We start from the raw sequence: 27,879 nt of genomic DNA, 5'->3' as shown, positions 1-27,879 counted from the left end.
CTCAATTAACATTGCAATTCTCTCTCGAGATCTTAGCAAGCCGGCCATCCAATCCCTAAACCGACTCGGGAACCCCCTTCTCTACAGGAGATCAAAGATGTAGTCTCATCTAACTGAATCAAAAGCCTTGCGAATGCCCATCATGAAAAGCAAGGCTGCCTTTTTCTTTTTCTAGAGACGACGGGCAAAGTTTCTGACTTTTTTTAGAACATCGAAGTTTCTGATTAAACCTGGCATTCTCCGGGCCCAAAACACATGAACAATGCCCTTTTTGATAGCCTCATCTTTCTTGGGCAGAAGAGCAATATCAACATGGTTGAGCCAATGGAAGTTCTCTAAATCCAAGTCACCAAAAAGGTGAATGATGACGGGTTCCGCTGGCGCTAGGTGGCGGAACCGGTAGAAAGTTTTTTTAACACAGTACAGACGCAAACACTCATATATGCGTGCATACACTCATCCTATGAATGCACACACGTACACTCTACCCTTATGAGCACCTCGGTGGGCTGGAGTTGCCATTGTCCTCCTAACCACCCAACCACAGGTTGGTTCGCGGTATAAAGTTCTTTGTGGTGCTATGGTTGAATGGGAAAAGAGATATCTACAGCAATATCACTACTTGGCATGAATGTAACACAATTATTTTCTCTAATGAAAAAGCACATGCACATCCTCTCTGAAAATGGACATCTTGATAAATAGCTACCGCATAGCACCGCAGCGTTCGCCTGTCAGCCAATAGTTTAGAGGAACTCTTGCCAACCGACGACAACTCCTCCTCAGAAGTCTATCTTAAAGGTGCCAATGTTGCAAAGCTAGATGATCAGCATGAAATATTTAAATTTCCCAAGTGAGAGGGGACTGCTGACCCGACTTTGGAGTACGTGCTGAAGAAAGCGGGGGGGGGGGGGGGGGGGGGGGGGGGTTGGATAATTTTTTCCTTTTCATAATTTGAGCCTTTTTTGCTATTTCTGGCAAAGAATCTACTTGGAAGTTAGTTCAAATTTTCCAATCAAATCTTATTTGTGTTTTATGTTTCTAAGATTGCCACAGCATACACTCAAATTGATTGTGTATTTCAGACAAACTCATTATTCAACTACTCTTCTTTTATATGAATTTAACATAAAATTTGGTTCAAAAAATTGACAAGTTTTATCTTTGAACACCAACCAAAAAGATGACAGCGTATCCAACAATGAGCATTTAAAATGTATGCCTAAGTACACTTACATGATCAATGTAACCCATTTCACTCGTTTCAACTGGACACAGCAATTTATGTTCCCTGAGCAGTTTGGTCCATGGCACGACTTTAAAGCAGCAAATAACAAAGATTGGATCAGCCAACAGAACCAAATGGTCACTTAGTACTTCAGACGCGGTTTCATGGTGGACGGTGGTGTCACAATTTTCACAGCATCGAACATATGATCCGGCGCCTCCCAAATCAGGAAAACATTCCTTACATGAACTGGAACACCAAAACAGAGTGCACTTCATCGAAACAACTACGAAGCAGAGTCTGGGATCATAAAGCCTCTTAGCATATACAAGTCGTGAAACGCAGACAGTGAAGGCCACGAAGGTCCACGCTGAACCTTGCCACTTCAATCATACACCGCGTACTGGTTTCAGACATATGGGCTCACGCGCCTTTACTTTAGGATTAGGATCAACAATGGAGAACGTAAGAAAGGTAGCCTTTCCATCATCAGCTATCTCATCCTTGGGCACAATTAAATTATATCCCTTGGGTAGCCCATCAGACAACGATGAGCTTCGTAAGTAAGTTGAGCTCTGAAAATAGACTGTCAGAGATAGAGGAACCATAGGACATATTACACATGAACTTGGAGTTTGTAGGTTTAGGTTCTATGCTGACGACAGAGATGGCATGCCCAACTGGCTCTAGTACCACGTTGCGAAGGAAAATTTGTCTGTCTTTGCTACGCAGGAAGGAAGTGTAAGCCTGGTTCTAGGCGGAACATTACATCTTCAGAGTATTTGATGGTTGTAGACGGCCACTTGTGCTGGGAGGAGAAATGGTCAAGGAGGGCATCTGTTGCCCCTGCAAAGCTGCAGCTGGACTCTGGGCAGAAACATTTTTTTTTCGAAAAGGGGATGTATCCCAGCCTCTGCATCAGAAAGATGCATACGGCTCATATTATTAAAAGGATAATCCAGTAACAAAGTCTCGAAAGGTTGTAGTGCAAACATAAACAAAAGTTCAAAAGAGGTAAGACCCAAAATCACAACCGGCTGGCAAAATACAATAGGAGCACTACATGCCTATCCTATTACATGACCACCATCCAAACCGGTTGAAAATATCCCGAGTTACCATCTCCCATCGGGTAGACGCAGTAACCAAACGCTCCCTGGCCTCCGTTGGAGTGAGTAGCGACCACATACGGATGAACGCCGTGGCCCTGAAGATAACCTGCAAAAAGTGAATGTTTGTTGATCTGTTAAAGACTAAATCATTTCTGCAATTCCATACTGCCCAAAATAAAGCACAAACGCCAACCCGAATGTGTCTTGCAGTATCAGAATCAACCCCATCAAGCCATGTTCCAAATAACATGTTGATAGAGGTGGGCTGATTAATATTAAACACAATATGAATCGATCGCCACAGAATCTTAGCCAACGGACAATCGAGAAAGAGGTGAGCGTCCGGGCATTCCTTTTCATGTTCATCTTTCTGGTAGTAAGTGAGCTTCTCAGCGCATCCATATTTGGCATTGGAGCAAGGAACCTTGACCGACTCCATGAGACGTTCCATCCCTAAACAGCGCTGGAAGGTAGTTTCAGCAGAGCATAAGTGGCACTTGTTGCGCCCGAGCTTCGGACGGCAAGATGAGCATATGAAGTGCCCCACAGAACACTGTGGAACAAACAGGAAGGATTAGCCGGGTCCTCATGTGAGAGAAACTTTTTAAACAGAAATTCAAGTTAAATTACTACAGAGCAACATGATAAGTCAGTAGCACACAAAATTCTGCAACCATTCATGTAGGGATTAGTGTTGGTACATGCAACATGCTAGTCTGAAAGTTTGAAATTGTCATCAGTAGTTCGGTATACAACTCCGAAGGGGGGCAGAGCAAACACATTGCTACTCCTATTAGAGATATATATACACGTACTAAATATAAGACGTTTAAGATCACTACTTTAGTGATCTAAAACATCTTAAATTTGTTTGCAGAGGAATATATATCAGCCTACTAGGGAACAGATGTGGACTAGGATCAAACTATCAGTGTCCTAACAAATTCTCTACAAAAACCAAATTTCAGCGACTATAGCTACTCCATTCCGTGCTTTCACAAGAAACTGTTTTTAGTAAGTAGTAGCATTATATCCAACGGTTATTTAACCATAATTTTTATATTTCATCTGAACTTTGAGAGACAGGTAAAATATATGCACATGTATGTACCTGGTATATAGGAGGCCTGAGGGGATGAAAGCAGACGGGGCAGTCGAGGGCGTCCATCCCCATGCTGACATTATGTCCTTCTCTTGGGGCTTCTACTCGTCTCTTGCTCGAGGTGCCACCATCCATCGCCGCCAAAACTCGCTTCTCCTCTCACTAAGCTTGTGGGATAGTACTGCCGTGGTTCGGAACCTAATTATTTATAGGCAGATCAGATGTGGCGTGGAAGCTGAAGAGACGAGAGCCCATCCGCATTCCGAGATGATAATTGGGGAATGGTGCCGAGGAGGAAACTGGTTCGCTTCCACGTAAGGTTGGAGAGAAAACCAGGTTGAGGTCGTTGTTGACTGGATGTAATATCACTGTTAGTCACTAAACTTGCGTTGGATGTGCAGTTTAGTGCTATAACTTTAAAAATACGGATTTTTGGTCAGTTAACTTGTGTTTAGGTTCATATACGGTCACTCTCGTTGACTGCCCACGTATTCGCCGATGACATGGCATGCCACGCAAGCAGAGGCCCACTGTCAGTGACACAGGCCGTTTCAAGGAGTCACGTGCGTGGTGTTTTTGTACAGACCCCCTGCACTTATTTTCTTTTGCGCAAAAATGTCCCTGCAAGGGCGGGAGCAAGCCAACCGTGCATATTTGCGGAGCGGTACCCCAATATCTCTGGCCATTCATTCTAACTCCCCACCGCTTCGTTTCCCGATCAAACAGAGGCGGAGGCGGAGGAGGCGGTGCTTGACGGCGTCCGTCGTCAGAGGCGATGAATGAACCGCGTCGTCGACGTCCGGGCGAAGCTGCACCGTCGTATGGTACGTCTGCCCCCCCCCCCCACCCCCACCCCTCCCTGCTCTCCTCCGTCTAGTTTCTCTCATCTGCTCCTGGTCGTCTTCTTCCTGCCCCGTTTCGCGTATCTAGGGTTCATGTGTTATGGCCATTATCTTTGATAGTTTCTCGTATGGACGCGCTGTTCTTAACCGATCTTGAAAGGACGGATTGGATTTTGAAGGTCCAGGCCCGCTGTTTGCAAATCGAACTAGGGTTCGGGAAGGTCTAGGTCCCCTGTTTGGTTAGATTATATAGTTGAAAACTGTCTGATGTTTGTACTGGGAAGGGCAAGAAGTTAACTGAACTTCTGAATTTCAGAAAGTGCATGCAGTTACTGAAATTTTTGACACTAAATGTGTTTACTCTGAATTTCAGAAACTGCATGCAGTTAACTGAATTTTTTGACACTAAATGTGTGTACTCTGAATTTCAGAAACTGCATGCAGTTAACTGAATTTTTTTGACATTGAATGCGTGTACTCTGTTTTTTTTAAGATTGTGTGCTCTATTGGTACTGTAATGGATAATTAGCTGCTGAATGCGTGTACTGAAAATGTACTCAAAATGTGTACTGTAATGGATAATTAGCTGTTGAACTTGTGTTGTACTTATTTACTTGTTAACTGAATTTTTCTTCAGTAAATTCGACGTACCCTACTTACTGAATTTTTTTATTTTCACAATGCAGGTGATTTTGATGGCTTGTTTAGTGTTCAGATCCACCACAAGGGTTTGTTCTGTGGGAGTGAGAGCAACAAGACTTACATGGATTATGAGGTTGACTGGTTTGACATGTGTGAGAGTGACACATGGTCAATGTTATGGATCAAGGATTTTCTTTCACAACTGGGACATGACATGGAAGCCTCCAAATTAGATGTGTATTGGTGCCAACCAGGGAAGACCGTTGCTGATGGGCTTAAGCTTATGCAATGTGATGCAGATATTGTTCTTATGATTATTGCAACAACAGAGCACAAGAACCTACTGCTTGTAGTAGATGATGGTGAAACTTTGCAGTCATCAGATGATGATGTTTTGATTACTGGAGTGACAGAACTGCCTAAGGTCATTACTCCCACAAAACCCAATGGAAAAGAAAATGTTAGCTGCTCAGCGAAAGGAAAGAGTCCAAGACAGAATGTATCAAGGAAAACAAAGAGGAGGATGTCATATGGTGAAGGATCTAGTTCTGGGTTTACAGCTGCAGTGGAGGAAAAGCAAGGAGAGGAGCATGGTCAGAGCAGTGAAGAAGAGGGTGATGTTCAAGATGAGTTAACAGATGAGGATTTTTATGAGAGTGACTTTGATGTGCAAGATGGTGACGATGACCTGTTTGATGCACATGTTGACAAAAATGTAGATGACCACAGAGAGAAGACTGAATTTTCTGACTATGAAGCAGAACTCCCAGAAGATGCACTGGAGGACAGTCATTTGAATATGTCAAGAGAAGAGAAAGAGAAGTTGAAGCATAAATTCAGTGTTTCAACCCTACCACAGACCTGAATGCACCGGTGTTTAAGCTAGGTATGGTATTTGCAGACATGATAGAGCTGAGACATGCTCTCAATGCATACAGTGTCAGAAATAGAGTGAAGGTGAGGAAGCTCAGGAATACTAACAGGTCATTAGAGGCAGTATGCAAGGATGATTGTACTTGGTACTTGAAGGCAGGCAAGGACAACAGATCCAGCAGCATTCAGATCAAGAAGTATACTGACAAACATACTTGCACCAAAGCTTGGGATCTGAAAGTGCTTACTGCTCCCTTTCTTACTAAACAGTTCAGAGAAGAGTTCAGAGGCAATGAGAAAATGCCCTTACTGAAATTTTCAGAGAAGGTGGAACAAGAATTTAACTTAGTTTCTCACAGGAGTAAGTTGGGAAGGGCAAGAAGAGCAGCCGTTAAAGAAATCAGGGGAGAAGATGATGATCAATACAACACTTTATGGGACTATGGGCAGGAGTTGAGAAGGAGCAATCCAGGGAGTCTATTTTTCTTGTGCACAAAGGAAGTGTTTGATGACAAGGCCAAGGTCACAAAGGACCACTTCTCAACATTGTACTGGTCTTATGATGCATGTAAGAGGGGTTTTTTGAAGGGCTGCAGACCAATAATTTTCCTTGATGGTTGTCACATCAAAACAAGATATAAGGGGAATATATTGACAGTAGTTGGGATTGATCCAAATGATTGTATCTTCCCTATAGCATTTGGCATATGTGAAGTGGAGTCAACACACAGTTGGGAGTGGTTTCTAGCCTCTTTGAAGGATGACCTGAATATAATCAATACATCAACATTCACCATTATGAGTGACAGACAGAAGGTGAGTCATAGTTTTTTTGTTCTTTTATTTGTAAAATGTTCTATTCCAAAGTTCTGGAACTAGGATGCAAGAAAAGCTCGAGGCTCGTGAACCGCTCGAGATCGACTCGAAAAGAAACGAGCTGAGTTTGAACACTTTATGTAGCTCGACCAAGAAACAAGCCGATCTTGAGCCAATGTTGGCTCGCTCGATTTTAGCTCGATAGCTCGACAGAATATCATTATATGTTAAGTGATGTTTATGTTGTTGTAGGGTTTGACGAATGCTGTGAAGAAAGTTTTCCCTGATTCAGAACATAGGAACTGTGTTAGGCACATTTACCAAAATTTCCACAAAGTACACAAGGGTGAACAACTGAAGAATGACCTCTGGGCCATAGCAAGATCCACTAATGAAGCTGCCTACACCAGAAACATGGATAAGATGAGAGATCACAGCTTTGCAGCATTCAATTGGGTTGAGAACTTGTCCCCAAGAACTTGGATCAAAGCTTTCTTTGACCCTTTCTGCAAGTGTGATATATTGCTGAATAACATGTGTGAGGTGTTTAACAGGTTAGTTTCATTGTTTGCAAGTATGATGTATTGCTTGATTTCTGTTGCATTTGCTTTCATTGATTGTGTGAACACATATTTGTGCAAATTTGCAGCTACATTTTGGATGGTAGAGAGTTGCCAATTAAATCAATGCTGGATTACATCTTCTGGAAGATTTCAAATAGGATGGTTGGTAAGCAAAGGGAGGCAGAAAAGTGGACAGGCAGGCTTTTCCCCAAGATACAGAAGAAGCTGGACAAGTATGTTGAGTGGGCAAAAAATTGCAGGGTGAGGGAGTAAGAGGTGTATTCCAGGTTATCTCATTAAACAACACTTATATTGTTGATCTGAACATGTTGAGCTGTAACTGCAAAAGGTGGGAATTGTCTGGTATACCTTGTCATCATGCAATTGCTTGTTTTAGGCATGAGAGAATTGAGCCTGAGAGCATGGTCCATTCATGCTACACTGTTGAGGAGTACAAGAAGTGTTATGGCTTCAATATGAGGCCAATGAGGGATCCAGAGGAATGGGAAAAGATGCATGGCAATCCTGTTTTTCCACCCATATACACCAAAGTAATGGGCAGGCCCAAGAAAAGTAGGAAAAAAGATCCAGAGGAGAAGAAGGATAAGAAAGGAGTTAGGAAGTTGACCAAGCATGGTGTTAGCATGCATTGCTCTGTTTGTGGGGGCGCTGATCATAACAAGAAAGGGCATTACAAACACGTGAATCAACCACCTACCGAGGAAGCACCTGGGGAATCAGAAGAAGAATACGATGATCCAAGCATAATTGCTATAAGTTTCTTACATCTTTTCTTGTACATTGATATATTACTTGTACTTCTGTGCATTGATATATTACTTGTACTTCTGTAGAACATTATGCCACACAGAGTTTACCCACAGTTTGATCCAACACAAACTCCAGATTGTATGGTTTACAAGATGCAGGAAAGGGTAAAATATGCAATGTTGGTTCTTTTTGGAATATATATTTTTCTGAATTAACAATTGCTCATATGATATGTTATCTGTTAACTATATTGGCAGGAAAAATTTACATACCCTGCACCTATGGACTTTGGTCCCCTGCCTGAGTCTAGCTTTATTGCTAATGCTAGGGACACAATCCCTATAGGCAGGTGACAACAGCCATGTCCAGGGGCAGGGTGAGAGGAGGAACAAGTGGAAGCAATGCAACAAGAGGAGGAAGAAGTGCAAGAAATGCAACAAGGGGTGGTAGAAGTGGTACCAATGCAAGAAGGGGAGGAAGAAGTGCAAGCAATGCAACAAAGGGAGGCAGAATAGTAAGCAATGCAACAAGGGGAGGAACTGCTCCAAGTGCAACTAGAGGTGGCAATTACCCAAGTGGAAGTAATCCTCCCAGAGGAGCAAGGGCTGCTGCTCCAGGATTCTACAACTTGCTTTTTGGAAATGATGGACAAAGCAGCCAGCAACTGCCACTTTTTATGCAGGGAGAAGAAGAGGTACTTGTGAGCCAAAATGCACCCCAAGATGGCATGTTTGGAGATGGCTGGCCTCAGGACATGCATGATTTCCTATCTCTGTAGTTGGATGACCAAGTGATGAAGTTCATGAATGAACTTTTGTGTAGAATAGTTCATGAATGAACTGCTCCTTTTGTTGGGGTAAATCAGGAAAAAAGACCTTGTTCTGCTTAGGTTTACATGACAAATGAATCATGCTTTTGTCAGTACTAATTTCCCTGTTTAGTATGGATTTTGTTCGCTACTTCTCCCAGTTTGGAGCTATGACATATGTTTACTGTCATATGCCCAAAATCAGTTTGCACATATGTTTACTGTCATATGCCCAAAATCAGTCTGCACATATGTTTTCTGTCATATGCCCAAAAAGAGTGGCCTGCTTTTTGAATTGTTTTACTGAGATTTTTATGCTCAAATACATTCTGCAGATATGTTCACAGCCATAAGCTAAATTGAGTCTGCACATATGTTTTCTGTTATATGCCCAAAAAAGTGGCCTGCTTTTTGAATTGTTTTACTGAGATTTTTATGCTCAAATACATTCTGCAGATATGTTCATAGCCATAAGCTAAACTGAGTCTGCACATATGCTTACTGTCATATGCCCAAAAAAGTGGTCTGTGGCCTGCTTTTTGAATTGTTTTACTGAGATTTTTATGCTCAAATACATTCTGCAGATATGTTCATAGCCATAAGCTAAACTGAGTCTGCACATATGCTTACTGTCATATGCCCAAAAAAGTGGCCTGCTTTTTTCATTGTTTTACTGACATTTTTATGCTCAAATACATTCTGCAGATATGTTCACAGTCATAAACCAAAAAAATGAGTGGCCTGGGATTCAAACCCAGACCGTGCTAGCAACAACCCACACCATCTAGCCACTCGGGCAGTGAGACTAATTTGTTCTGTTACGTGTACTCAAGTCTTTTGTACCAACTATTTGTACCATCTCTTTCCTTTGCTCCGCCGCCCATACGTCTGACAGATGTAAGAGATACGCGCCAGTGACACCCGTGACTACTCCCGCTTTCGCAAGCTCATTCCCGTCATCCAGTACTTCTTCCAAAGCCATTTCCCGCCATTAGCCCGCTCGCCACAGTGTTATTTCCCGCCCTCGACGCACGCTATATAAACACGCTGGTGACCGGGTTTTGGTGGGGCCACTGTCAGCAAGGACATTTTTGTGCAAAAGAAAATAAGTGCAGGGAGGTCTGTGCAAAAACACCACGCATGCGACTGCTTGAAACGGCATGTGTCACTGATAGTGGGCCTCTGCTTGTGTGGCATGCCATGTCATCGGCAAATACGCGGGCAGTCAACGAGAGTGACCGTATATGAACCTAAACGCAAGTTAACTGATCGGAAATGCTTATTTTTAAAGTTGTAGCACTAAACTGCACATCCAACACAAATTTAGTGACTACCAGTGATATTACCTCTTGTTGACTGTGCCCTTGGCCGCCCGTTTGATAGCATGCATGTAATCTACTCCGAGGGCGTGCAATCCGGTACTTTTTTTATAAACTTTTAATAATCTACCCAGATGATGATGATAAGTGGCACACTATGTGGCACTCTTGCACTGACGTTTTTTAAGCTAAAGTTGCCATTAAAAAGAAAAACAAACCCAAAAAAACTGAAATTTGCCATTCGAAAAGAAAGCTGCCAACTAAAAGTTGCCACGTTCACGTCACTAAATTTGCCATAAAAAATGTTTAGGTTGTCATTTGTTCGTGTCACGTGTGTAGCACTTATCAGGGTCCTTAATCAAGGTGGTACAAAGAACACCAAACGTAACAAAAAAACATTTAGATTCGTAAACACCTAGCGACGACTACAAACATTAAAGCAAGTCAAACGTGTGCCACCATCATTGCCCCTCCTTCACTAGAACAGAACAAACCTTATTGTAGTAGACAATCAACAAATCGTTGTGCTAAGACTACCCCAATGAAAGTAACATAGATAGTAACATCACATATATCTAGATAAAATAGATGATGTGGCAAACAATAAATGAAAAAAGAGAGGCATGTGGTAACATAGCTAGTTACTAGTAGTATGAGTAACATCACACATATCAAGACAAAATGAGTCTATAGCCTAATAAATGAAGTGTTGCATGTTAACACACATATGTTACTATCCATTGTGGCTAGTCTAAGAGCATCTCCAGCCGTTCGGCCCCCAGGACGCCAAACCGGTGTTTAATCTAGGCATGGTGGCGATTGTGTTCAAAGTCGCCGCCCTCAGGTCGCCCCCAAATCGGCGCGCAAACTCGGCGATTTGATTCAAATTTGTACAAACACGGTACAAACTCGGCGATTTCATTCAATTTTTTACAAAAAAACAGAAAACAAACTACGCCTAGCCTACATCACTGTCGTCGCCCACCTTCTACGTGCCGAGGAGCCTGTAGAACTGGGTGTAGTCGATGCCGCCGTCGTCGTCGCCACCGACCCGCCGCCGCCACCCCGCGTCCCGGCGAAGCGGGGCGGTGAGAAGCTGGCCGACGAGTGCCGCGTTGCGGGAGCGGGCGGGACATGCGTCGCGGCGTCTTCACTGCACCGCCCGTGAGGCATCAATGGAAGACTGACCGGCGCGGCAGCACAGCAGCGCGACAGCCTTGGCATTGATTCCCGCGGGAACCGAGACGATGAGGACGACGAAGTGACGTGTCGTTGACTCAGCGGGCCCATTCCCGTTCGCCCTCAATGCGTCGGGTTCGGCCGATGCCAGTTTCAGCCCAAACAGCGAAAAAGGGCTCCTGAGGCCCGACTGGGCCGAAAAATCGGCGCCGGCGCTCAAAAATGGCCTGGGGGCTGTTGGGGGCGTGGCCGGAGATGCTCTAAGGCCCCATGTACCACTGATGATGAGAAGCACAGATCGGAAGGGCCAACATGTAGACACACGAATAAATATGAACGAATATCGGATCCATTCGGATACACCAACGTAAAATATCGAACGAATCCCACGAGATCAGCTAGAGACACACCTCCACACGCCCTCCGACGATGCGAGATGCACCACCGGGATGGGGCTATGCGGGGAGAACCTTATTCCACCTTTGAGGAGCCGCCGCCTTGCCTTCCTAAACAGGACACAAACCCTAAGCATACTAAAAAACACCTAAAAAGGAAGTATGAGCCTTACAGCCAGCAAGAGTCGAGATCCACCACGCCTCCATTGGCCTAAGGCCAAATGAGAGGAGGCAGATCGGCAGGAGGCGAGAGAACCCTAAACGACTGGTTACAATTTTCATCTTTAAACACTAAGGAACAAAAAATACGACATTGTATCCAAGTAACAAAATTTGAAAATAAGCAAGTATAATATATCTTATGGTTTCAAAGTTTAATAGGTACTCCCTACAATCCAAAATAAGTGTCACGGTTTTGAACCAAGGTTAGTTCAACCTTACTCCCTCCATCACAGTTTAAAGGGCGTATCTTCAAAACCAGAATTTTTCACAATTAGAGGGAAATAGGGCGCGGGTCATTAATTAGCCTATTAACTGCATCGTTTTGGGAGGAAGTAGCTCCTTCTTCTTGCCTTCCTGGTGCGCATGCATGGTGTGAACTGAAATTACTCCACCAATGCATGCGATGGTTTCCTTCTTTTACTGGACGGGGAGGTTACTATGCGTTTGTTTGGCGATTAATTAGGCGCATATCCTTAACTACGACAGCTCTAGTGCATTAGTTATTCCTGCCAATCGCTAGCAACCTTGGGCCCAGAGAGATGTGAGGTGCGCCCTTTAAACTGTCATGGAGGGAGTAACTCAAAACTGTGAAACTTATTACGGATCGGTGGTTAAGGACAAAACAATGACACACTATTAAGCTTTACCTTGCAATATACTTACATATAGCTCGATCTTTGAGTGTAAAAATGCACTAAAGTCCTAGATTTATGTTCCCATGAGCAGTTTGGCCAATGACAGAAACTTCCGAGCATCAAACAACAGAGGTTTCATCTTTCAGCAAAACAAAATGCTCATTTAGAAATGCACATGCATTTTAGATATGATTTCATAATTTCCACAACGTCAAGCATCTAGTCCGGCAACTCCCGAACCAGGAAACCGTTCCTTCTCCCCCTTAAAGCTCGCATATTGAAGCATGAACTGACGTACACTAAAGTCTAAAGCAGAATGCAGTTCACCAGAACTAGAAACAGTGAAAGCCCTGAAGAACTATAAGTCCGCATTGAACCTTGCACCTTCATAGGTAGGAGATGGATTACAAAACCTAGACTACCAAATACAAGTAACCCAAATATATCTCTAACATCTCCCCCCCCCCCCCGGCAGTCGTAGCGGGACACTAGTAGAAAACAGGGCTTTGGTCCAGGCCGGGTCAGCCCATTAGTCCCGGTTTAGTCCAGAACCGGGACCAATGTGGGCATTGGTCCCGGTTCGTGAGCCCAGGGGGCCGGCCGGGCCACGTGGGACATTGGTCCCGGTTCATCTGGACCTTTTAGTCCCGGTTGGTGGGATGAACCAGGACCAATGGGCCTCGCTCCTGGCCCACCACCATTGGTCCCGGTTGGTGTCTTGAACCGGGACCAAAGGCTCCCCTTTAGTCCCGGCTCATGTCACCAACCGGGACCAATGAGGTGCCTATATATACCCCTCGCTCGCGAGCAGAGCACCCCAGTGCTCTGTTTTTCTCTGACCGAGGGGGAGAGGGCTTGGTGGTGCTCTAGCTCACCTCCTATGCACACAAGGTGTTCAATGGAATGCCTGAGCCACACTACTTAAGCTTTCTCCTCTCCAAGCTCGACCTCCAAGCTCCATTTTCCATAATATTTGTCTAGGTTTAGCGGTCCGTCACGCCCCGTCCCCATCTTCACCGCCGTCGATCACCTGCGCCGAGCTCATCGCCGGCACCACCGTGGTGAGCCTCTTGTTCTTATCTTCTTTCTGAAAGGAAAAATATTCTTACTTCTGGAGAGCTATATGTTGTTAGATGAGAACTATGTATGCACTTTGGTTTTAATGTGATGATGAACTTCTATTAAGACACTTAATTATATATAATGCACGTAGATGAACCGACAATGGATGTACGGTGACAGACACACCCGCGAGTACATTAAGGGCGTGCATGAGTTTCTCGATGCGGCTGAGGCAAACAAGCAGAATGGTTTTATGTGTTGTCCATGCACTGAATGTGGGAATACGAGGTCTTACTCTAACCGGAAAATCCTTCACTCCCACCTGCTTTACAAGGGTTTCATGCCACACTATAATGTTTGGACGAGGCACGGAGAAATAGGGGTTATGATGGAAGACGGCGAAGAAGAAGAGTACGATGACAACTATGTGCCCCCTGAATACGGTGATGCTGCAACGAGGGGAGCTGGTGAAGATCAAGAGGAACCAGACGATGTGCCCAATGATGCTGCAACGGGTGAAGCTGCTGAAGATCAAGAGGAACCAGATGATGTGCCCGATGATGATGATCTCCGCCAGGTCATTGTCGATGCAAGGACGCAATGCGAAAGTCAAAAGGAGAAGCTGAAGTTCGATCGCATGTTAGAGGATAAAAAAAAGGGTTATACCCCAATTGCGAAGATGGCAACACAAAGCTCGGTACCGTACTGGAATTTCTGCAGTGGAAGGCAGAGAATGCTGTGGCTGACAAAGGATTTGAGAAGCTACTGAAAATATTGAAGAAGAAGCTTCCAAAGGATAACGAATTGCCCGACAGTACATACGCAACAAAGAAGGTCGTATGCCCTCTAGGATTGGAAGTGGAGAAGATACATGCATGCCCTAATGACTGCATCCTCTACCGCGGTGCATACAAGGATCTGAACGCATGCCCGGTATGCGGTGCATTACGGTATAAGATCAGACGAAATGACACTGGTGATGTTGACGGCGAGCCCCCCAGGAAGAGGGTTCCTGCGAAGGTGATGTGGTATGCTCCTATAATACCACGGTTGAAACGTCTGTTCAGAAACGAAGAGCATGCCAAGTTGATGCGATGGCACAGTGAGAACCAAAAGAAAGATGGGAAGTTGAGAGCACCCGCTGACGGGTCGCAGTGGAGAAAAATCGAGAGAAAGTACTGGGATGAGTTTGCAAAGGACCCAAGGAATGTATGGTTTGCTTTAAGCGCGGATGGCATTAATCCTTTCGGGGAGCAGAGCAGCAATCACAGCACCTGGCCCGTGACTCTATGTATGTATAACCTTCGTCCTTGGATGTGCATGAAACGGAAGTTCATTATGATGCCAGTTCTCATCCAAGGCCCTAAGCAACCCGGCAACGAAATTGATGTGTACCTAAGGCCATTAGTTGAAGAACTTTTACAACTGTGGAATGGAAACGGTGTACGTACGTGTAATGAGCACAGACAGGAGGAATTTAATCTTAAGGCGTTGCTGTTCGTGACCATCAACGATTGGCCCGCTCTCAGTAACCTTTCAGGATAGACAAACAAAGGATACCACGCATGCATGCACTGTTTAGATGACACTAAAAGTATATACCTGGACAAATGCAGGAAGAATGTGTACCTAGGCCATCGTCGATTTCTTCCGACCAACCATCGATGTCGAAAGAAAGGAAAGCATTTCAAAGGCGAGGCAGATCACCGGAAGAAGCCCGCCATGCGCACCGATGATCACGTGCTTGCTATGGTCAATGATTTACACTACGTAATCTTTGGAAAGGGTCCCGGTGGACTAGCTGTTCCGAATGACGCTGAGGGACACGCACCCATGTGGAAGAAGAAATCTATATTTTGGGACCTACCCTACTGGAAAGACCTAGAGGTCCGCTCCTCAATCGACGTGATGCACGTGACGAAGAACCTTTGCGTGAACCTGCTAGGCTTCTTGGGCGTGTATGGGAAGACAAAAGATACACCTGAGGCATGGGAGGACCTGCAACGTTTGCACGAAAAAGATGGCATGCCTCCAAAGCAGTATAAAGGTCCTGCCAGCTACGCTCTTACGAAAGAAGAGAAAGAAATCTTCTTTGAATGCCTGCTCAGTATGAAGGTCACGACTGGCTTCTCGTCGAATATAAAGGGAATAATAAATATGCCAGAGAAAAAGTTTCAGAACCTAAAGTCTCATGACTGCCATGTGATTATGACGCAACTGCTTCTGGTTGCATTGAGGGGGCTTCTACCGGAAAACGTCCGATTAGCCATTGTGAAGCTATGTGCATTCCTCAATGCAATCTCTCAGAAGGTGATAGATCCGGAAATCGTACCAAGGCTAAGGAGTGATGTGGCGTAATGTCTTGTCAGTTTCGAGCTGGTGTTCCCACCATCCTTCTTCAATATCATGACTCACGTCCTAGTTCATCTAGTCGACGAGATTGTCATCCTGGGGCCCGTATTTCTACACAATATGTTCCCCTTTGAGAGGTTCATGGGAGTCCTAAAGAAATATATCCGTAACCGCGCTAGGCCAGAAGGAAGCATCTCCATGGGCCATCAAACAGAGGATGTTATCGGGTTTTGTGTTGACTTCATTCCTGGCCTTAAGAAGATAGGTCTCCCTAAATCGCGGTATGAGGGGAGACTGACTGGAAAAGGCACTCTTGGAAGAGACTCAATAATATGCACGGACGGATATTCTTGGTCTCAAGCACACTACACGGTTCTACAGAACTTTACCTTGGTGACCCCGTATGTCGATGAACACAAGAACAGTATGCGCTCCAAACACCCGGAGCAGTGCGACGACTGGATTACATGCGAACACATCAGGACTTTTAGCAGTTGGTTGGAAACACGTCTCAGAGGTGACAACACTGTTTGTGATGAGTTGTACTTGTTGTCCAGGGGGGCATCTTTGACTATATTGACTTACAAAGGATATGAGATAAATGGGAATACATTTTACACGATCGCCCAAGATCAAAAGAGCACCAACCAAAACAATGGTGTCCGCTTTGATGCAGCAACCGAGAGCGGAAAGGACACATATTATGGTTACATAGTGGACATATGGGAACTTGACTACGGACCTGATTTTAAGGTCCCTTTGTTTAAGTGCAAATGGGTCAATCTGTTAGGCGGGGGGGTACAGGTAGACCCATAGTACGGAATGACAACAGTGGATCTGAAAAATCTTGGGTACACTGACGAACCGTTCGTCCTAGCCAATGATGTGGCACAGGTTATCTATGTGAAGGACATGTCTACCAAACCGAGAAAAAGAAAAGATAAGGAAGCGAATACATCATACGATAAGCCAAAGTGCCGCATAGTTCTTTCAGGAGAAAGGGACATCCTGGGAGTGGACGGCAAGACAGACATGTCTGAAGATTATGAAAAGTTTCATGAAATTCCTCCCTTGAATGTCAAGGCTGACCCAAGCATCCTGATAAACAATGAAGATTATCCATGGTTACGGCGCAATAAGCAAATGACACAAGCGAAGAAAAAGTGAAGACTTTCTCCCGCAACTATTATGATGATACCATGCCAACTTTGTAACACACGAACATGCTACCATTGTCCGTTTTGTACATGCACATGCTATGTGGGTGAAATTATGATACCATCCCAACTTTCAACTTTTTCAGAGTTCATTTGAAATGCTTTCATGTCTTATGGTTCGGCCCTCGTAATACCATGACCATTAGTCCCTGGCCCATGCCAACTTTCAACTTTCAACTTTCTAAAAGTAATGGCACTAACAGAAAGTTTATAATTTTGCTCCTCGCCCCTGGCCCATGACCATTAGTCCCGGTTTGTGCCCCAAACCGGGACTAAAGGGTTGGTCCTCGTTGCGGGCAGAGTTTAGTCCCACCTCGCCAACCGAAGGGGGCTCACACCGGTTTATAAGCCCTTCCCTCTCTGCCTTGTTGAGCTCCTCTCAAAGTGAAAATAGATGCCCTAATAGAGAAAAGTTTAACCTAAATTCATAGTGAATTTCTTTAAAATTCATAGAAATTTACTAGGAATTTAGGTTGATTTTCTCTATAAGCACATCTATTCTCATTTTTTTACTAAGTTAATCACAAACTTGTGATTCAAACAATTTTCAAAGAATTCAAATTAAAAGCAAAAAGTTTATAATGGCACTAACAGAAAGTTCATAATTTTTCTAAAACTAAAAGCAAAAAGAATAAAAAAATAAATCAAAAAACAAAAGAAAATAAATAATGCAGAAAACAAAACAAAAAAACTGGAAAAAAATAGCAACAATAAGTATTTTGTTGTAAGTAGAAATAAAATAAAATAAATAAAGCAACAGAAAGTTTATAATTTTGCTAACCTAAAAGCAAATAGAATTAAAAAATAAAGCAAAAACAAAAGAAAATAAATAATACAGAAAACAAAACAAAAAAACTGAAAAAAAAATAAAATAGCAACAATAAGTATTTTGTTGTAAGTAGAAACAAAATAAAATAAATAAAGCAACAAAGAAAACAAAAAAAAGTGTTTTCAAATTTGAAAACTAATGGCACTAACAGAAAGTTTATAATTTTTCTAAAACTAAAAGCAAAAAAAATTAAAAAAAAGCAAAAAACAAAAGAAAATAAATAATACAGAAACAAAACAAAAAAACTGGAAGCAACAATAAGTATTTTGTTGTAAGTAGAAACAAAAAAAACAAAAAAAGTGCCACCTACTGGGCACCCACGGCCTGAATACGACTAGAAACCCTACCATGGGCCAGGATTCAGGCCCGCGGGAGGCCCAGTAGGCTCACAGGCACAGATTGCACGGTTAGGCCCGAAAGCCTGCTTTAGAGAGGAGCTCGAGAGGGCAGGCGCACCGCATCTTATAAACAGGTGCGGCTCCCTCTCAACTAGCGAGATGGGACTAAATATTTGGACGCGGGGCAGCACAAGGCCTTTGGTCCTGGTTTGTGGCACCAACCGGGACTAAAGGGGGCATTGGTCACGGTTGGTGCTACGAACCGTGACTGCCGCTTCCCGCCCTTTGGGCTGCTGAAAATTGGCCTTTGGTCCCGGTTGGTGGCACCAACCGGGACTAAAGAGGGGCATTGGTCACGGTTCGTGGCACCAACCGGGACCAATGCTCTTGCTATATATACAACACTTAGCAGTTTTCGACCAAATCACCCACTTCTCCCCCGACGCCCCCTGCTCCTCCTCGTCGCCGTCGCCGCCCGACGCCCCTGCTCCTCCTCATCGCCATCGCCACCGACGCCGTCAGGCTGCTCGCCTTCGCCGTCACTGCCGCCACCGACGCCGTCAGGCTGATCGCCTTCGCCGTCGCCGCCGCCCCCTGTGAGCACAGCACCTCCCGTCCCGCGCCCCCTGCGCCCCTGTCCTGTGTGGCCGCCGCGCCGCCGCCCCAGCCCTGCGCGGCTGCCGTGCGTCGCCCCTGCCCTGCGCTGGCGCCGCGCGCCGCGCAGCCGCCACTGCCCTGTCAGGCCGACGCCGCCCCCCGCGCCCCTGCCCTGCCCTGCCCCGCCGACGCCACCGCTGCCGCCATGCCCCTCTGCCCCGCCGGCGCCACCACTCCCGCGCCCCTGCCTTAATTTTTTTTCATATATATATATATATATATGATGTATGTGTATGTATGTGGCTATATGTTTTTGTTCATATGTTGCAATATGTTTTTTTTATTTTTATTAGTTTATTTTTTTGTTCATATGTGATGTATATGTGTATGTGGCTATAATGTATATGTGTATGTGATGTATGTGGCTAGAATTTGCTAAATATATATGTTAAAAATGTTTTTTTGTTCATAGAAAGTTTTTTGTTCATATATAGAAAGTTACAATTTTAGAAAAGTTTTATATATGCAAAAGTTACAATTTTAGAAAAAGAAGGATAGGAAAAAAGAAAATAAGAAGAGGAAAGAAAGAAGAAGAGGAGAGGAAAAGAAGAGGAGAAATAAATAAGAAGAAGAAAAAAGAAGGAAAAGAAGAGGAGAAGAAGAAATGAATAGTGGAGAAGAAGAGAAAATAGAATATTCTATTTTCTCTTCTTCTCCACTATTCCTTTCTTCTTCTCCTCTTTTTTTCTTCTTTTTTTTCTTCAATCTTCTCCTCTAGCTATTCCTTTCTTCGAGGGTTCTATAGGGTCGAGGGATCAAGGGTCGTCTAGGGGTCAAGGGTTCTAGGGTCGTCGAGGGTTCGAGGGGTCGAGGATCGCCGAGGGGTCGAGAGAGGTTTCCTAGTATCAAAGTATTGAAGAAATCCATGGCCTCATCATTAGCCGGAAGTAACCAGGGCATGACGAAGTCCTCCAAAGTTATTTTGAAATGGTGTCCCGGATAGGATAATTTGCCTTTTTGTATGAATTTCAGCAAAGGCCTTCCAAATAACGATATTTGGAAGGTTCTTGCTGAACTTTGTACCAAAAAGCGAATTATCTTATCTGGGACTCCGTTCCAAAATAACTTTGGAGAGCTTCGTACCATCATGCACCTGTTACTTTCGCCTAATGATGAAGACATGGTTTTGTTGAATCCTTTGACACTAGGCAACCTCCCGACCCCTCGGCGGTCCTCTCGAACATGAGAGAAAGAAGAGGATAAAAAAAGAAGAGGAAGAAGAAAAAAAAGAGGAGAAGAAAGAATAGAGGAGATCTTCTTCTCCTCTATTCTTTCTTCTCCTCTTTTTTTTTCTTCTTCTTCCTCTTTTTTTTATCGGGAACGAGGGTCGTCGAGGGTCGCCGAGCGGTAGAGGAGAAACCCTAAATAGAAAGTATCGTCGGTGTGAGATACATGTACCGTCGGTGTCGGACACTACATCCACGTCCCACAAGTGGCGCCGGCTTCGACGCCCACGTCACTTGTGGACGTGGATGTAGTGTCCGACACCGACGGCCACATGTATCTCACACCCACGATACTTTCTATTTAGGGTTTCCTCTATCGCTCGGTGACCCTCGACGACCCTCGTTCCCGATAAAAAAAGAGGAAGAAGAAAAAAAAGAGCTCCTCTTTTTTTCTTCTTCTTCCTCTTCTTTTTTTATCCTTGAAGCGTTGTCGAGGCCACCCCAAACCCTAGAGAAGCAGTGTCGAGGCCACTAATTAATATATATGATTCCTTACTATGATTAGGTAGCTAGTTCTACGTTTGCCACTAATATATCCATCTGTCATGTTGGAATAATAATTGCCATGTTGTAAATATTTGTAGAAACTATGGACACCGCCCGAGACGAAGCAAAAGAAGCGTTGTTGAGGGACATAATCGCAGAAGGAAGTGATGTCGTCTCGTTGTTTCTCAACGACACCGATGGTCTGGAAGGAGAGGGTGAAGAAGCTGGCTACGGTGACCTAATGCCAGTGCAAGAAGAAGAACATGAGGACGGCTCCGGTGACCCAATGCCGGTGCAAGAAGGAGACCGTGATGACGTCTCCGGTGACCGAACCGAGTCCGGCCAGGTATATATATTAGTTAAGCTTCTTCTGACTTGCTAATTGATGCATTCATTGTTTTGGTATGTACACATATTAATTAAGTCTTTGTTCTTGTTTCTAGCCCTCCGGATCAAGCACAACTTCGGTAAAGAGACAAGGCCCGAAGAAAAAGTTGAGCTCGGATGAAAAGTTTGAGATCATAGCAATCGCGCCCGATGGCCAACCGATTGAACCCCTCCGGGCAAAGAGCGCATTTGTTGCTCAGTGCGGGGTTTTGGTTAGGGACAAGATCCCGATCAGCATCTAGCAATGGTTTAAGCCGGCTACAGAAGACCCTGAGGTGTCTTATGTCAATGATATGCAGAAAAATGATCTTTGGACTGAGCTGAAGTCAAATTTCACCCTACCGCCAGAGGATAATCCAGAGAAGCCAGTTAAAGAGCAATTAATCAAGTCTTTTGCTCTTAAGAGGATGGCAGAACTATTCAAGAGGTGGAAGAAAGAGCTGAATAAGTTTGTCGAAAATAATGAGACACCAGAATTCAAGGGCAGATATGAGAAGATCAGAGATCACTGGCCCGCATTTGTGGCCCACAAGACATCGGAAAAGAGTAAGAAGATGTCGGTGACAAACAAGCAAAATGCTGCGAAGAAGAAGCATCACCATCGCACGGGGTCAGGTGGCTACCTAGTAGCCTAGCCTAAGTGGGCCAAGACTGAGAATGATCTGATTGATAAAGGGATCAAACCAGAGAAAATTAACTGGCCAGACCGTTGCCGGACTTGGTTCTTCGGGGCTGGCGGAACCTTGGACCCTGTAACAGGGAAGTGCATTTGGACGAACGATCAACTGGACATACCAGTCAGGAAGCTTCAGCAGTATATCAAAGCAGCGCAGCAAGGGACGTTCTTTCCAGACATAGAGAACGACGAGCTAACAATGGCCCTCGGGAATCCTGAGCACCCTGGACGGACACGAGGCACGCTAGGCTCCATTACGTGGAAGGTTGGGTTTCCGGACGCTGGCGGTTACAAATCCCATGAGAGGAGGAAAAAAGTGCAGCAGACCCAAATGCAGGCGCTGCAAGCAAGGGTACAAGCGATAGAGGAACGAGAAGCAAATCGCAGCAAACGTACTGCCGAAGCTTCCCCCGAAGCTACCCCGCCATCTCAGCGGAGAAGTAGCGTGGCTTCCACCGAGCTGCTTCAGCCGGAGCATGCCTTGACGGCTCCTGCCAGCTATCCCGTGGATGCTATCACGGAGTCTCAAAATTGCCACCTTATGATGCAATGGATGAATTTGAAGGTCAAGGCGGCTGTTGGCTCTGTTTATCCTACTGAACCCGACGCAACTTTTCACTGCCGGCCGATTCTAGAAGGATATGCTAGGGTGATGGTGGATGAAATAACGGAGGGATTTGAGGACCTCCAGCTTGACCACCCTACCGGTGAAGGGGAGACTAGGCTGGGGTCTGCTCTGAAGACTCCATGCCTATGGCGGAAGGAGCTCATCAACCTTCCGAACTGGACGCCTCCGCCTCCTCCTTCTCCTCCGGCAAGTCAGGGCACTCCGCCTCCTCCACCGCCTCCTCCTCCGGCGAGTCAGGGCACTCCGCCTCCTTCTCCGGCGAGTGACGATCAGGGAACTCGACCGGCTCCTTCTCCAGCGCGTGGCAGCACTCCGCCTCCTTCTCCGCCTGCGCCGACGCGCCCGAGCAGCCAGCCTCCTCCTTCTCCGCCTCGTCAGCAAGGGCGAAAGAGACCTGCCGCCGCTCTGGCTGCTCCGGCGCGTCGTAGTCCTTCTCCTCCGCCTCGTAAGCAAGTAAAGAAGACAACCGCTCCGTCTGCTCGGCCGGCGTCTAGCAGTACAGCCAGAGGCGGGAGGACATACATATTCGGTCCTTCTCTGAAGACTCCAGAGAAGTTACCATACGAGAGGACCCCGGAGGAGAACGCCAAGATCGCACGAACCGAAGTGGATGACTGGTTTCAAGGATTGAAAGCAAAGAGACATCCACTTCCGGAGAAGAAGGTAGATCCGGTGAAAGCGAAGCGCACTCTGGCTGCCCTGACAAAACCACCCAAGTCTCCGCCGAAAGGAAACTATGAGCGCATTATTGGAAAGGAATTTGCCGAAGCGGAGCGGTCGGGAAGTACTGCCAGTGATCAAAGGATGAAAGAACGACGAGATGGGAAACAAATTGCCCAGCTCGGCGAACAAGCGAAGCAATCGTGCCCCCCGCTCAAGGTGCCTAGCCACAACGTCGCTAATGATCCGAGGATGGTGTCCGGTTATAGCAATCTTACAGACTACTTGCCCGACGATGTACATTATGAACCCATGGAGGTGCAGATACAAAGATACCAGTACGGGAAGCCTCTCGTCAAAGATGAAAGATCTCTATCAATGATGATGCGAAGATTGCATGATTGGTACTTGAAAATCTACAGAGACTCTGGGGGAGGAGTACTTTGTATGTGAAAGTTAAAAAGGAGCATGACCTCGTTGGAATTGAACTGTTGCCTGTTCCATTTGAGGAGTTCTATCAGTTTTTCAATCAATTGGCCCTCGATAAAACAACGGTCGCCTGCTACTGTCTATAAGTAGTACTACTTCTATCATTAAGTCTCTCTATATAGCTCAGCTCTTTCATTGCATGTATTTATAATCATCCTCACTATATTATGCAGATTGAAGATCGCCGAATTGAAGAAAAGACAAGTCGGTGATATTGGGTTCATTAACACATATCTCATAGATGCAACTCAGGTTAAATTTCATGCCGCAGCTACCGAGGCCAACTTGCTACGATCGTTGGTAATAAATGAAAACAAAGATATAATACTCTTTCCTTACAACTTCAAGTGAGTGTTACTGTCTTGTGCGTATTCGGTTTCCCTTATATATTAGTCAAGGTTATAGTAATGTAATTGATGAGTTATGCATGCGTGTGAAGTTTCCACTATATTCTCCTAGAGATTAAGCTTGAGCAGGGACTAGTAACCGTCTTAGACTCAAGACGAAAAGATCCCCAAGACTATGCAGACATGACTCAAATACTCGAGAAGTAAGTTAAATCGATCATTATTCACCATATCAGCAACTTTGTTCATTTCCTGATATATCAAGTAATTGTTTTCTTTGTCCGGCAGGGTTTGGAGAAAATTCACCAGAAAAGCTCCGGGACTGCCGAAGGAGCTGCAATTTAGACACCCGAAAGTAAGTACTATAGTAGCATGTTCCGCGCATCTACTAGTCATTCAAGCGCTAGTTTCATCAATACCATTTGGCATTCTTGCTTATCAGTTTGATTGACCTCTATTTCTTGTAAAGTGGTTGTGGCAGGAACAAGGGAATGATTTCTGTGGATACTACGTTTGCGAGTCCATCTGCCACACGACCTGTGAGCGGGGCTACACTGACGAACAATATGAAGTACGTAAATAACAACATTCACAATTTTATTTTATTACCATCATTTGTGTTGAGTTTCATTGATTCATATATATATATATGTATTGACCCCCTTCTTTAAATTAGATGTTTCGGAAGTGGGATGAACTCCTAGCACCAGCTCGCATGCGAGCAATTCAAGAGGAATTGGCGGCATTCTTTTTTGACCACGTGATCCCTGAAGACGGAGAATACTATGTGGACCCTGAGTCCGTATGATTATATTTGTAAGAGATAATTATTGTATATATGTAGCCGGTAGTGTCGGATAGATATACGAGAACTTGTTGTTCGACCAATCTCTCGGAGAAGGAGAGGTGGTCGATATCACTTCTCTCTGTATGCATATATGTTCATGACGATCTTCTGTTTCCTTCATTTGCTTACTAGCTAGCTAGCGTGTGTAGTCCTCTCTATACGTATGTATAGTACGTAGCGTCGACCAAGCACGGACATAAGAGAGGACACTTCTCTCTATTAATTATAGCTAGCTAACACAATATATGAAACACCCAAATTAACCCCCCAAAACCCCCCAACCCCCCCCCTTCAAAAAAAAACAAAAACCCCAGCCACAGAAATGCTGAAGCGTGGATGCCTATTGGTCCCGGTTGGTGCCACCAACCGGGACCAAAGGGCCTCCTGCCTGGGCTCCGCGCACAGGCCACGTGGAGGCCCATCTGTCCCGGTTCTGGATTGAACCGGGACTAAAGGGACAGGGCATTAGTACCGACCCTTTAGTCCCGGTTCCAGGACCGGGACAACAGGCCCTTTTTCTACCAATGGGAGCATCATGGACGGTGTCACGTCACAGATGCATTGACTGTACAGGAAGCCGACGAGGTTCTCAAGCGGATGATAGCCCTTTGTGCCGATGTCGAGGTAGCCGAGAGCGTAGCGTGGTGTAGCCGTGGTCGAGGTGGCCATGCGAAAGAATGTTGTGGTTGATGTCGAGTCGGGATAGCCACTATCGAGGAAAACATCGCGGAGCCGCGGACGCAAGGAGGCGCCGAGTAGCATGGGTGCAATGATGTCAAAGTAGGGGTGCGTCGGGAGGTAGACGGTGTTGACGAAGCGTCGCGGCAAGTTTGCCAAACCCAGGAACACGTCGTGGACGAAGGCACGCGTCGGTGTTGCCAGCACCGGACATGCATAGACGGACGATGACGAAGTTGACGAAGCACCGCTCCAGGCTTTCCAGGCCCGGGGACACCTCGAGGATGAAGTCACGCACCGGTGTTGCTAGTACCGCCATGCGTAGACGAGGGACCTGCACGAGCTGTACACCATGTCAGACAAGTCAGAGGGGGTTGTAGAGAAGAACTTGACAACGATTGCAGCGCCCATCGGCGCGGGGCCGATGTCACCAATGGTGATCGGAGTAGACAAAGTGGTCGGGGTCAATGACGGCGACGCTGGCGACGGGCTGGTGCTGGACGAAGATGAAGGGGGTGGACGGGCGGCGGCTACGGCGGTAGTAGTGGCTACGGCCAAAGAAGAGCGGCGGCGGCGGCTTGGTTAGGAGCGCGGCGGCGGTGCTCAAAGTAGGCGAGAAACCTGACAGCGTGACGGAGACCGGCGCGGACGGTGGCGGTCCCGCCCCAAGGAAGGCAGCACGGTGCATACAACGAGAGTTCGACGCGTGGGGACGGCGATGGACCGCTGGTCGTGGTGCTACGGCCTGAAGGGGCGACGCAGCGGTAGCGGGCAAGTCGGGGCTACGGCAGGAAGACCTCGGGGAGGCGCAACGGCGGAACGCGGGTCAGTGCAACCGCAGGGACGGCCTCGGGGCAGCGGTGGAGACCGTATATTGCGGCACTACGACCTAAAGGGGCTATGCAGTGACGACGCGCGAGTCGATGCAGCTGCAAAGAGAACCACGGGGCGGTTGCGCTACAGCCCGACGGGGCGACGCATCGGCAGCCTGTTGCTCGATCGGTGGAGGTCGGGGGATGTTAGAGATATATTTGGGTTACTTGTATTTGATAGTCTAGGATTTGTAATCCGTCTCCTACCTTATCTCCAGGAGAAGCTTCGTGTCCTCCAAGTCTTGTGCTCAATATATACTCACCCTCGAGACTCAATAATACATCCATTTATTCCGCCACAATCCGTCTCCTACCTTATCTCCAGGAGAAGCTTCATGTCCTCCAAGTCTTGTGCTCAATATATACTCGCCCTCGAGACTCAATAATACATCCATTTATTCCGCCACAATCCGTCTCCTACCTTATCTCCAGGAGAAGCTTCGTGTCCTCCAAGTCTTGTGCTCAATATATACTCGCCCTCGAGACTCAATAATACATCCATCTATTCCACCACAATCCGTCTCTATCCCTTCTAACATTACTTTGCCTAGCCCCCCGATAAAAAGCACTCCATGGTCGATTACACAAACCGGTTGTATAGAGGTCGCGTCTATTAACTTCAGACACCTTTTGGTTCATATGACAGGACTATCATAGGAATAGGAAATTTGTAGGAAATGAGATGACATGTATCTCAAATCCTATGAGTAGGAATAGGAAACGAGATGTCATTTGATTTACATCAAAAAAAATCATTGAGTCTTCTCTCATTCTTATTTTCCTATAAAATGTGGAGGATAGGAACCAATCCTATGTAGGAGTAGGAATCCATTCCTATGAACCAAAGGGCTCTAAAGAAAACAATCCTATAAGAATCATATCGTCTAGAATTCCTATGAAATTCCTTCAAAGCAAATTTCCTCATTGTAGAAAAACTATTATCTTTCCTGAGACCGTGGCCCCGCTAACAGTGCAGGATGTACCACAATATATTCTCCTCAAATAGTTACTACAATTTTATCTCAAAAGAAAGTTAGGTTTACACGTCCACATTCCACACACTACTGCTGCACTGCATGCATGCGTAGCTGGGTCGCCAGATATTAGGCTGGTTGTAATGCAGAGTATCATGTACTAGTATTATGCATATGATACTAGTACATGATACTATCTTTCTAATGCATAGTATCATATATTAATATCATGTAGTACTTTATTTATTGCCATGCAAGACACATAGTAGCATAGCATTTATTATGATACGGTATCATGATATGATACTCAACGCTCTCTTTTTTCATTTAATTCTATGACACCTCATCAAAATTGTCTAGTTGGCATGCATGATACTGACTATGATACTACCATTACAACCAGTCTTAAAATCTAGCTTCCTCAAAACAGCGATCGAGAGAGGAATGACAGCTGCTTCCTCGCCTTGGTACCGTTGGCTGAGTTATGGCTATTCCTCCTATACGGGAAGTTGAAACAAAAGGTCTCCCCTCCCCCTCCAGCTTCCGCAGTGCTACTTCTCAGCATATATATGCGGATCGACATTGCAGGTAGTAGTACTCGACAAGTAGTAGTTCGCTTTGAACGGATCAAAGGAGCTTTGCTGGCG

At 45.5% G+C, this 27,879-nt stretch overlaps 2 pseudogenes; one reads left to right on the top strand and one right to left on the bottom strand.

Moving 5' to 3' along the window:
• Positions 1–1,617: 1,617 nt before the first annotated feature.
• LOC147977857 (putative E3 ubiquitin-protein ligase SINA-like 6) lies at positions 1,618–3,577 on the bottom strand (annotated as a pseudogene).
• A 1,314-nt stretch (positions 3,578–4,891) lies between these two features.
• LOC147977856 (uncharacterized) lies at positions 4,892–19,155 on the top strand (annotated as a pseudogene).
• Positions 19,156–27,879: the final 8,724 nt, after the last annotated feature.

This window comes from Triticum urartu, chromosome 3A, assembly GCF_056163025.1.
Source record: "Triticum urartu cultivar PI428250 chromosome 3A, HENAU_Tu73, whole genome shotgun sequence".
In the NCBI taxonomy this organism is placed as follows: Eukaryota; Viridiplantae; Streptophyta; class Magnoliopsida; order Poales; family Poaceae; genus Triticum; species Triticum urartu.
The sequence above is the reverse complement of the archived record's forward strand: the minus strand, read 5'-3'. Positions and strand labels throughout refer to the sequence as shown.